Source organism: Eulemur rufifrons, chromosome 4, assembly GCF_041146395.1.
Source record: "Eulemur rufifrons isolate Redbay chromosome 4, OSU_ERuf_1, whole genome shotgun sequence".
Taxonomy (NCBI): Eukaryota; Metazoa; Chordata; class Mammalia; order Primates; family Lemuridae; genus Eulemur; species Eulemur rufifrons.
In genome coordinates, this window is record NC_090986.1 from 84,484,501 (window position 1) to 84,497,491 (window position 12,991).

The following is a 12,991-nucleotide window of genomic DNA, read 5'->3' on the forward strand; positions in this document are numbered from 1 at the left end:
CAGTTGATCTGGAGTCAGAACGTCTGTCTCCTGACTTTGTATAGGTACTTTGACTTCCTGGGTGCTTAGGTTCCTCTTTAGGTAACCACTGATGTATGTGCTTCATGTGGTGGTTTTCAGCATCATGTGGGATAATGTATGGGAAAGTACTTCATAAATGAGGCCACGTACACATGTCAACCTTGTTAATATTGTTAGCCACTTGACCTTGTCTGCTGATTTTGGGGCCATCAGAGTTTATCTCAAGGGTCTCCCACAAAGGGACTCCTGTATGATTCTTACGCTTCTGCCTTCCTTACATATGACTTAACCTCCTGGTTTCCCAGGTCAGAGAACTCACCAGCGCAAAGCAGAGGAGGAAAGGAAGCTGCTTTCTATTCTGATAAGGTGATTAATTGTTCCCCTTTCCTGGTCCCTTTTTAAAGTGTGTGCGATGCATTTCAGGGATTCAGTGCACCCTGCCATAGTCATGGGCAGGGATAGCCATGGGAACGGGTTTATGAATGAAGTCCTTGGGGAGAGGCTAGAGAGGATATTGTGAAGTCATGGGTGGGGGCAAGGTGAGGCGGGTAGCAGGCTTCAGCTGGCCCCATCCCACCTAGGCTAGCAGGCACTCCTTTCCTTGTTCTGGTCCTGGCTGCAGTTTTGTACCTCTTGTCTTCTGTAGCCCCTGGGGTGACGATCATGATACCATGAGCTTTCGTCAGCTGTTATGTCCAGACCCGCTCTGTAATGTGTGCAATAGCACAGCTACTGAGATCATGAAAGTGCTCTTCTGACAGTCCCTGGAAGATGCTGCTCCCTCTGTGTCACTTTTAGCTTACCCACTCTCTGTGACAGAGTCATCACATACTTCCTCCTCCACCCTGTCAGTAAAGCCTCCAGGAGAGTTAATACCAGCACCTCTGCCTGAGCCTTCTCCTCTCGCCTCCATTCCCTCACCTGACCTGATGACCCCCTTACGTGACTTACCTTCACCCTCACCACTGGATGACCCTCTGCCACCAGAGCCCATTCCTCCCTCGAATTCCAAATCCCTGGTGGATCCTTCTCCACCCCAGCCACTTGCTTTTCCCCCTCTCCCACCACATCACACTCAGGGAGCAGATCCTGTTCTCCAACCAGAGGCCACTTTGTCTGTAAAGACCATCTTTGCATTTGACCCTATCGTCTCCCAAGACATTGGCCCCTTACGAAATTCATCCCTGGCAATGGATCCCACTGATGCCCATGCTCGTCATCATGCACCGCCAACCCCGTCTGCTTCACCACCGCCAGACGGCACCTTTACTGTGACTCAGTCTAAATCAATTTCCATCTTATCGAAGCCTGTTCTGGAGATGTCATCTCCAGATAGCACTGATGAATTGTCCACTTATGTCCCAACAATCAGAGGCATTGACCCTTTAAGCCTTGCAATTTTAGAATTCTCCTGGCGGCAGCCTTATGCCCAGGACTTGTTCCCCTCCAACTTGGCACCGTGTGACTTCAAGCAAGAGCTTCCTGCCCCCTACTCTTCTGAGGCCTCTTTTGTGGGAGACTCTGCAGCCAACCTTGTAGAACCTGGTAACCTCTCTTTTTTCAACCCTGATATTCTGGCACTCTTGGAGAAACAAGTTAAAAAGAAGAGTGATTTCCTGATGTGGAAGGAAAAGGGAAAGAAAATGGGATCTTTTCCAAAGCAACTTAAGTCAGACTACCAACTAAATTCTTCAGCCCAACTGTTATCGTCAACTGCTGATAAACATGTCTCAGCAGTTTCCCTTCCTTTGTGGACCAGCAAAAAGAAACCAGAGGAGCTGCACGTGCATCAGCAGCCTCTATATTCTAAGACCTTTGAGGACAATTTAGAGCAAAAATATATACGGCTCTTCTGCAGTCTCCCGTCTTTGCACAATGAGTCACTGCAGTCTACTATCCTCGTCCCAGGTGGCTGTTGCTCAACTTTTGTGTTCTTCAAGAGAATCTCACATACCTCCATAGCCCGAGAATCTCCAGTACTTCCTCATTCCCAACCTTTGCCCTTGCCTGAGGCCCAGTCTCAAGCTTTGCCTCAAACCCTGCCTCCATCTCATTCCCTACCCCTCACTCAAGTCCAATCCCCGGCCCAACTTCAATCCCCATTCCCAATCCTATCACCTGATTCTCTATCTCAAATTAGGATCTGTGGAGTATGTTTTCATAAACCCCAGAAGGAGGCACAGAGTCTTATGCCATCTGAAATTCATCAACTAGAATGGAACGTGTTGCAGAAAAAACAGGAAATTGTGTGAGGTTTACCCTCTGTGGTCCAGAAATCTCAGAAAGACTTTTGTCCTCCTGCTCCCAACCTTAAACAACTGGTCAGCCAGTCCTCCAAGGCTCATGTTCCAATCTCTATCCTTCCTGGAGATTTTCCTCTCAGCAGTAAGCTTCGGAAAAAACTGGAGCACCACCTTCGAAAGAGGCTCATCCAACACCGGTGGGGCCTGCCCCGCAGGATCTACGAGTCTTTGTCACTGCTAAATCCTCAGAGAAAAATTCCTGAGACATCTGAGTCAAAATGCCATTATGGACTCTCATGGATCTCTTTCTTTAAAGGTCAAGGCAGTAAAGATCTAGAGAATTTTGCATTGAGTCAATCTGGAAGCTTCCATGAGAGATGCTCAGAAAAGCTTTCATTAAAGAAGGATGTGAGGAAGGATAAGGGACATAGCCTAGAGAATGGCCCAAAAGATCATCTGTTGAGTGACCCAGAGAGGTCTTCAGATAAGGGTCTAGGGTCTCACTCTGTGAAAGATGTAGAAAGTCACATGGTGAGACTTCCAGGGAATAATTCAAGGGCCTCAAATGTGAGCCTAGGTCCAAAACAACTGGAAAATGCCCTGACAGTACAATTGAGCAAGAAATTTGAGGAAACCAGTGAGAGTCAGATTTCTAGGACTGTGCATAATTCATGTCATTCTATCAAGCACACAGTGCCTCTTCCTAAGAAATCCCACAGCCAAATAAAACACAGAAATTTGGCATCATTGGTGGATGGGAACCAACACCTGAATACCTCCCAGGAGGTTTGCTTCCTTGGCTCCAGCAAGCAAGAGATGTCAGAAGCCCATGTTAAAAGTTTTCATATGAGGATGATTTGGGGTCTTCCCCCCAAGGTCCTCGAATCCATGCAAATCTTTAACTCAAAGAAGGACTCATTTGAGTCTTTACCTAACTTTGCCTCTTCAACCAACCTTATTTCTGGGGTGGATTCCAAAGATGGAGTTTACAGGCCCCTTAGAAGAAGCTCCAAAGCTTTTCATGAAGAAAAGATGAGAACAACAAATTCAGTTCCCAGCCTGGATCATGTCCTCCCTGCCACCTCACCTGTGGGCAAAGGAGGACAGGACTCCTTAAGACAATCACCATCTGATACCAGCCATGAGCTTACAGAGAACGTCCAGACAACTGAGGATGGCAGACAGACTTTTCTGGCCCTCCCTCGCAGCAGCATAAACAAAGCAAGTCAGAAGCAGTCTATACTAAGCAATAGATACAGGCCAAAGCTGTCCACAAGGCAAGCTGGGGCTGGACATGAGCCAAGGGATGAGAAAATGAATTCCAACGATGGAGCAGCAAGGCTTCAGGGCAAAAGGATGAAGAATTTGGACCATTTTTCCATACTCAACAGGTCCAGGGGGATACTCAAGGCAGAGGAGCTTCATGCTCTTCAATAACAATCTAGTAACGACTTGACAACTAGTTAGTCGGAAAGCTCCCCAGTGATAAATGTGTTCCATTTCATTTATTTCTGCTTTGACCTTTGTTATTTGTTTTCTTCTGCTAGCTTTTGGTTTGGTTTGCTCTTCCTTTTCTAGTTCCTTGAGATATAATATTAAGTTGTTAATTTGTGGTCTTTCTGACTTTTGGATGTGGGCACTTAAGGCTATGAATTTTCCCCTTAGGGATGCTTTTGCTGAATCCTGTACTTTTTTTTTTTTTTTTTTTTTTAAGACAGTGTCTCACTCTGTTGCAGGTTAGAGTGCCATGGCATTAGCCTAGCTCACAGCAACCTCAAACTCCTGGGCTCAAGTGATCCTTCTGCCTCAGCCTCCTGAGTAGCTGAGACTACAGGCATGCACCACCATGCCAGGCTAATTTTTTCTATATATATTTTTAGTTGTCCAGCTAATTTCTTTCTATTTTTAGTAGAGACGGGGTCTGGCTCTTGGTCAGGCTGGTCTCGAACTCCTTAGCTCAAACAATCCGCCTACCTCGGCCTCCCAGAGTGCTAGGATTACAGGCATGAGCCACCGTGCCCAGCCAATCCTGTAGATTTTGATAGCTGTGTCCCCTTTGTCATTCAAGTCAAGGTATCTTTTGATTTCCATCTTAATTTTATGGATCAATGATTATTGACTCAATTCAGCAGCAGGTTGTTTCCATAACTTTGTGTATAATTGAGTGTTTCTCTTGAAATTGATTTCTAGTTTTATTCCACTATGGTCTGAGAAGATACATGGTATGATTTTGATTTTAAAAAATTTGTTTTGTCTTGTTTTGTGGCCTAAGATATGATCAATCTTGGAGAATGTCCTGTGTGCTGATGGGAAGAATGTATATTCAGTAGTTCAGGGGTAGAATGTTCTGTAAATGTCTGTTAGGTCCATTTGTTTTAGGGTCTCATTTAAGTCCAGTGTTTATTTCCTGCTTTGATGATCTGTCCAGCTCGGGTGGTAGAGTGTTGAAGTCCCTGGCAATTACAATACTACTATGTATTTCCTTGCTTAGCGCTAGTAGAATTTGTTTTATGTGTCCTGTGTCAGGTGCATATATATTTAGGATTGTTATGTCTTCTTGTTGAATTGTTCCCTTTACCATTATATAGTGACTATCTTTGTCTTTCTTTACCATTGTTGATTTAAAGTGAATTTTGTCTGATATGTGAATGGCTATACCTGCTCTCTTTTGGTTTCCATTTGCATGGAATATTTTTTTTCCATCCTTTCACGTTGGTCTGAGTCCTTATGGTTTAGATATGTTTCCTGGAGACATCAGATACTTGGGTTGTGTTTTTTCAAAATTTCAGCCAACCTATTTATTTTTAGTGGTGTATTTAACTATTCATGTTGAGAGATACAATTGATATGTGGAATGCTGTTCTGTTCATCATGTTGGGTAATACCTTATTGCTTTGTTTTCCCTCTTGTGCTATTGTGTTATAAGAGTTGTGAGCTTTAGCTTTTTTGGGTGACTTTACACTGGTGGGTGTCTGTTGTGCTGATTCACGTATAATGCAGTTCTGAGTATTTCCTGCAGGGCGGGTCTGGTCATGGCAAATTCCCTCAGTCTTTGCTTGTCTGGAAAGACTTAATTTCTCCATCAGCTGTGAAACTTAGTTTTGTAGGATTCAAAATTCTAGGCTGGCAATTATTCTATTTAAGATTGAAGATGGGTCTTCACTCCCTTCTGGCTTGTAAGGTTTCCACTAAGAAGTCTACTTTTAGCCTTATAGGTCTTCCTTTTTAGGTCAATTGTTGCTTATGTCTAGCTGCTTGTAGAATTTCCTCCTTCATTTTGACTTTGACCAGGTTGATTACTATGTGTCTTCGAGATGTCCTATGAATCTTCTGCTGTTCGACGACTATCTTGTATGTGGATGTCTGGATCTCTGGTGATACCAAGGACTATTTCTTCAATAATTCCCTCAAATAGATTTTCCATGCTTTTAGCTCTTTCTTCTTTTCCCTGATGGATACCTATAATTAACATGTTAGTTCATTTTGCATAGTCCCATATCTCTCTAAGTGATTGCTTAACCTTTTTTGTTCTCTTCTCTGCCTTTTTAAATGACACAGTTAGCTCAAGGGCCTGGTCTTCAAGCTCTGAGATTCTTTCTTCTTGGTTTAGTCTATGATTGAAGCTTTCTGCAGTGTTTTGAAATTTCCTATGTGACTCTTCCATTTCTTTAAGTTCTATTATATCCTTTCTTATGTTGTCTAGCTCCTTAGTGACTTTTTCATTAATTTCCCTGAAATAATGTTTTTTGGCTTTTTCTTGTTGATTCTCAACTTTTTCTTCAATTCCATTCATCTTATTTGCCATCCAGATTCTGAATTCCATTTATGTAATTTTTGCAATTTCCTTGTTGTTGGAGTCCACCACTGTAGTTACATTGTGATCCCTTGGGGGTGTTGAACTGTTTTGTTTTTTCATGTTGCCAGGGTTCTTTTGATGGTTTCTTGTCATCTGAAACCTCATTTCTTTTTTTTTTTTTTTTTTTTTTGAGACAGAGTCTCACTCTGTTGCCCGGGCTAGAGTGAGTGCCGTGGCGTCAGCCTAGCTCACAGCAACCTCAAACTCCTGGGCTTAAGCGATCCTATTGCCTCAGCCTCCCGAGTAGCTGGGACTACAGGCATGCGCCACCATGCCCGGCTAATTTTTTGTATATATATATTTTAGTTGTCCATATAATTTCTTTCTATTTTTAGTAGAGATGGGGTCTCACTCTTGCTCAGGCTGGTCTCGAACTCCTGACCTCGAGCGATCCACCCGCCTCGGCCTCCCAGAGTGCTAGGATTACAGGCGTGAGCCACCGCGCCCGGCCTAAAACCTCGTTTCCTGACGTTTCTTGACTCGGGGCTAATAGGTTTGCAGGGCACCTATTATTTGCTGGGAACTCTCCTGCTTAATTAGAAAAAGGGGAGCTTCCTATATGGTGCTTTTCCCTGCTCTGGAATGTTGAGTGGCAGGGGAGGGGCATGTGATGGCGGCTGTTCTGACTTTCCTGTCCCCCTGTGGTTGCCACCGCACAGGCCTGTGCTGGGTGATCTCTGTGCTGGGTGTTGGGCTGTTTCCCAGGTAGGTGTAGGACATTTGAGTTGTGAGCTGGGTGACACCCTCTCCATGGAGGCTGGCATTGTGGGGAGTTGCTCTGTCTGGGGTCTCCCCGCAGAGGTGACAGTGGCAGCTGGGTGAGGCTATCTAGGTAGTGGTCATGGGTTCCCAGGCTGTGGGCATTTGCTCAAACTAGCTCTTGGTATAATGGTGGCTTGAGGCTGGGGTTCCCTGGCTGGGCGCTGGACCTCGGAGCAGTTGCACCAGCCCTGCAGCAGTGGTGGACACTCGGGGGTGGCGTCTTGGGGTCTGGGTGCAGTGCTGGAATGTTGGAGGTGGTGTCCTGGGCCTGGCAGAAGCTCTGGACACACGGGTGGAGCCAGAAGCAGGGCTGTGCCGGCAGTGAGCTGATGCCAGCCGGAGGGCAGAGGCAGGGCCGGGGAGGGGGTGCGCTCTGTCACAGGCTCAGGGATCACACTGCGGAGTTCTCCCCGCCCCCCGGGACCCACTGAAGAAGTCCCCTGAAGCTTCCCAGGTCAGTCTGTAGCCCTGTGGGTTCCCCTGCTCAGACCCTGCCGTGCGGGAGGGAGGGGCGCTTGGCCCCCAGGCCGGTGCGGCTCAGTCTGCTCCCTCTGCAGCCCAGTGGGGGTGACGCGAAGGCTACTGCTGCGGGCTGAGTGCCGAGCCAGCCTGGCGCCGGGCACCTGAACGCACAGGATGGCATCAGCTGCAGAAACCCAGGACTGGCTGCCACCAGGGCCGCACTGTGGCTGTTTCCAGCGCACTGATTCCGCACAGACTCCAGGCAGGTCCCGTCCGTCCCGTGGTGGCGGAGGGAGCTTGGCCACAGGGCCCGCGGGCGAGTGCAGCGCCCCAGCGCGCTCCCCTCCTGCTCTTTCCCACGCATGGGTGCTTCTGCTGATCACTCGATCAGGTGGAACGCATCTTCCCTCACCTTTGTCACGCTGAGTGTCCTGCATTGCTTCTCTGTGATTTCGTAATGTCCTTCTGAGAAGAGCCATCCGTGGGTGGGCACCTGCCGGCAACGTGCACTCCCCGGGAGCGGCACGCTGGGGGCCGCTTGTGGCCCACCGCCTTCCCAGACCCCCAGGGACAAACGTAAACGCAGGTAAAGTAGAACCGACCCAGACCACTGGAAGTTCCCCACCGAGAATATCAGTTCCCTGAGATCCTAAATCATCAGACCTTAAGAATCAGCTATTGGGTGAATTAAAATTTAAACTGGAGAACAGGGAGCATAGCCAAGCTCAAAGCCATCCACCGCCTCAGCCCTGCCCTCGGGTAACTTGACTTCCAAGGCCTTCCTGACCCACGGCCTGGGCAGGAGCCTGCAGCTGCCCGGGTGCAGCGTGTCCTCTTGGAGGACAGAGGGACCTGCGTGGAGCAGAGGCAGGACCCTGTGTCCCTAAGCATGTCTCATGGAAGTGCCAGGATGAGAATTTCCCGCCAGCCGCAGAGACAGCAAGCCCTGTGGGACTCAAAGCAAGAGATATTGGCGGAGGGGTGGAGGGTTAGGGACATCCCAAGTTTCTCTGGAAAAGGGCAGCTCCCTGTCGTCACCTGTGCAGAGCGGAGGCCTGGGTAAAAGTAGAGCTGGCTTTGCGGGGGCTACCGAAGCTCAGAAAGTTATGACGTACATTGGGAAGTTCCTAGAGGAGAAACTGCGGCATGGACATGGAATAGATATTGCTGGCTCCAAAGAGCCCCCTATGTCCCCAGCTTACCACAAAACAGAACTGTGGGTTCAGGCAGAGCCCACCCATGGCCACCCCTGCAACAACATGGCTCCCTCTGATAAAGTGACACATACCAAGTCTGGTTGCCAAAAAGTTGCCTTTGCTGGCCAGAGTTTTCTTACAGGGATTAGACAGATCAGAGACAAGGACGGACAGCCCCAGAAAGGTGTGGCATTGAAGTGCCAGCTAGGACAGCAGGGGCATCCCTCATCCACGCCCTCCCCCGTGCGAGCCCCACCGGCAGGCGTCCCCACCGCTGCTGAAAACACCGTGTCCAGAGATTTGCCTCGACTCTCTAGACAGAAAACCATTCCCAAGCATTTCCAGGGAGGAAAATTTCCCCCCAAAACAATTCATTCCTTGTTGAGAATGTTGATTCTCCTCAACAAATGTTCTAGTAAGAGTGGTGTCTTCTCTGTGTGCTGTGTTGGGGGCATAGGTTTGGGTGACCTAGAGCCTGCACCGAGGGGAAAGCTGGAGTTACTTCATCTCTTCCTATTGCCTATTTTGGCTTCTAAAATATGACCAGTGCCCTGGAGCTCTTGTGGGGGAATGGAGATCATGTGCCCCCAAAAGCCCCGTCCCTCCCTGAGGAGGTGTGAGAAGATGGGTTCTGTTGCCTACCTTTTAGCTTTGCCTTAACGGCATTATCTTGCACCTTCCCCTCATTGGCTGTTTCGTAGCCTTTGGAGCAGTAAGGAAGATAGGTCTTCCAAATCTGAAGAGAGGGTCAAAGACAGGTATATTTTTCAGAAACTAGTGGCTTAATCAGTTTCTAGAAGAAGTTTTCAGTGACCAGAGGATCACTCGGGTGGGGGGTTATCGCTGCAGTGGCTCCTGGGCTGGCCGGGGAAGGTCTAGGAACAGGGCGGACGCTGCCTAGGCTTCTGTCAGGTGGCGTGTGCTGAGGTGCTGGGGAGGCGCACTTGGACCTGACGCGGTGGTTTCCTCGCTGCCAAGTTGCCTGGGGGAAGCGGTTCCCCTCCTGGGTGTTTCTTCAGGCTGCCGGGATTGGTGACATTTGCAGGGCAAGGGCTCACCCAGCTGTCAGAGAAAGGAATGTCGCCAAGGCAGACACTTCCCTCCCAGGTAAAACAAAGCTGAGAGGAAGGAAAAGTGTCTTAGAGTGAGTGGGAAAGTACCAAAATAAAATGAAGATGGGAAGGAAGCCCTTGCTGGTGAACAAAGGTGCTCATGCCCCACTGTGCCCTGGTCATGCCCCTGGCCTGCTCCCTCCTCCCAGTCTGACCAGGCACCAGGTCCTTGCGGCTGGTCAGGGCACTGCAGGGCTTACGGAAGCCACTGGGGCTGCTCTGCAGGCACTAAAACAGCGTCTGCAGGGCTGTTGTCAGGCATGGCAGCGCCGCTTTAGGGAGGGTGACCTCAGTGCCTCCCTTCCTTCTCTGCTTGACGACAGCAAGCGAGATCTTGCCCTCAGTGTGCACAGTTCGCCTTTGCTCTTCAGGGGCCTGGTGGAGCCACGGTGGAGATCCCTGGACACCTGCAGCTTATGGCCCACAGGAGAGCCCTGCACCGTGCCCCAGGGTTGCAGATGTTGGGGGCTCACCGTGGACATTTACAGAATGCTCTTGGTGGCCAAGACTGCACGTGTATCCACCCTTAAACAGGGGTCTGGAGAGAAGGCAACTCCACGTGGACAAACCAGGACTCAAATGGGGTGAGTTTCCTAGAGGGCACTTGAGGCAGTTTTTCTAGAAAGATTTGTGAATACAGGTATCAAAACAACAACAAACAGATGTCCATGCAGCCCCTCACCCTGCTGTAGCTCTGTTTGCTTGTCCAGAGTTACGCCATCGACCTGCAGTGTCAGGGCTCGGGGTTGCCGACAGAATCCAGAGCCTGGGGCGGCCCTGGGAAGGACGGGGTGGGATGGGCCCCGGGGTGAGGAACCTGCAGAGGTGGAGGGTCAGTGGAGGGACCCCGACATCCGTGTGGATAGACCAGCCAATAACCCGGCCTCTCGGTCCCGCCGTCCTCCCACCTTGGGGTTCTCTCCCTCCATGCCCGCTCAGTCATGGCCCCTGGGACTTGTCATCAGGAGCATCTCTGCCATCTGTGTAGAGCAGCTCGGCATCCCGCCCTTCAACCTCAGCCCCGTTCCTCCGGCACGCGCCATCAATCTGTCATTGTTTTCAACTCCAGATCATTAATTTTTCTACTTACTCAGCTGTCTCCCAAGTTCTTGTCTTCATTTCCTCCCTCATCAAGATAGACTTCAGGCTCTACTTGGCACCCGATATTTAAAAAGCTCCACTTCAAACAGGCCTCATCCAATCCCCTTTAATCCCTCCTGTTTGGCAGCATCTCATCTCTCTGCCTTTTCCAAAAATGCCTTTCTAAAAGTAACCGATCACTGTTGGATTAAATCCCACAAGTCTACTGGCACCATGAAAAAATTTATGGTCAACCCCAGCTCTATCTGGAAATATTTCACTCATTCATTCCAAAAATAATTATCTGGTGCTTACTGACAGTAAAGAAAACAAATAGAACTTAGGTCACTTTATTTTTAGTCCACTCGCTGCCATGCTAGTCAAATCTATTTCAAACTTTCTGCACTTTGCTTCAACTCAGGCCCTCTCCACTTGCTTAGCAGATGTGTTGGACTCACCATTCACAGAGGAACTAGAAGCCACTAGGTGGGGAGTTTTCATCAAAAATCCTTCAAAAAAAAACTGTATCCATTTCTCCTTTCCTTCTTTCTTCTTGTTACACAGAAAGATTTCCTTCCAACGTTTCTGTCCTCAAAGGGATTACACTTTGTGAACTGCCTTTATACTAGGAGATAGTTAAAACATAGTCTTTTTGTTTGTTTGTTTGATTGTTTGTTTGAGACAGGGTCTTGCTCTGTTGCCCAGGCTGGAGTGCAGTGGCGTCATCATAGCTCACTGCAGCCTCCAACTCCTGGGCTCAATCGATCCTCCTGCCTCGGCCTCCCGAGTACCTGGGACTACAGGCACGAGCACCATGCCTGGCCGTAAAAGCAAGTCTTGATGGACTGACCCACCCTTGCCAGCCATCCTTACTGCCCCCTCTCCTCTCCTCATGGCACTCAACATCTTTTATTTTTTTTTTAAGTTTTTTATTACAAAAATGTTTACACATACACAAGAGCAGGTGTAACAGTGTAACTCCCCATGTGCCCAACGCCCGACTTTCACAATTTGCATGCGTGACGCTCCCCGTCCTTTGCGCTACAGCAGCGCACGAGTCCACTGGGGCGTCTCGCCGCCTCTTGGAAGACGTGCCGCGCCCGGCAGTGCCCTCACGCTCCTTTGATGCCACACGGGCCACACCGACCACAACGGGCGCACACAGCATCAGCCCTGCAACACGCTGCGCTTCACTGGCTTTGGCGATCAGCTGCGCTCTGTCGGCCCTGAGATGCCGTTCGAATTCCTCCTCCCACTTCACCCAAACAGTAATCTTTATAGAACAAACTCGGTGCGTAGTATTGCAGTCCCTACTCACACAGTAAGTATAACGTGAAAAAAGTACAGAAGTACAAAAACTTACATGTTGATAAAAACTTGAGATTGCTATGTAAATATTTTGAAATACTTAGAAGAAAATAAATTTTTTCCTGTCACACATTTAAAATTAGTTATTGTGTTTTCAGTTAAATACAGTAAACCAAATATCCTTGTTTATCTCCTCTCCTTCCCCAAAAGCCATGAAAAGCAAAGGATTATATGAAGAAATGCTCAACATCATTAATCATCAGGGAAATACAATCAAAACCAGTATGAAAGACCACTAGGATGGGTAGAATTAAAAAGTCGGGTAAGTGTCTGGGAGAATGTGGAGAAGTTGGAAGCCTCATACACTGCTGATGGGAATGTAAAATGGTGTGGCTGTTTTGGAAAACAGTCTGGCAGTTCCTCAAATGTTAAACAGGGTTGGCACCTAACTCAGCAATGCCTCCCCCCGGTATGTGCCCAAGAGAAAGAAAAGCATATATCCACACAGAAACTTGCCCACAAATGTCCACAGCAGCATTATTCTTAATAGTGAAAATGACCCAAATGTCCATCAACTGATGAGTGGATAAACAGAATGTGCTGTATCCGTACAATGGAATATTATTCAGCCCTAGAAGAATAAAGTATTATTAATACATGCTACAACATGGATGAACCTTGAAAACATGCTAAGAGAAGCCAGAAGCACATGAGTATATATGATTCCATTCTTATGAAATGTTCAGAACGGGGAAGTCGGCGGTGACAGAAAGCAGATTAGTGGTTGCTCAGGGCTGGGGGGATGAGGGGTGGAAGGGGTGACAGCTAAAGAGTATGGGGTTTCTTTTTTTTGAAGTCATGAAAATGTTATAAAATTGACTTTGGTGATGGCTATGCAACTCTGATATACCAAAAATCATTGAATTTTACACATTCAGTGGGTGAAGTATA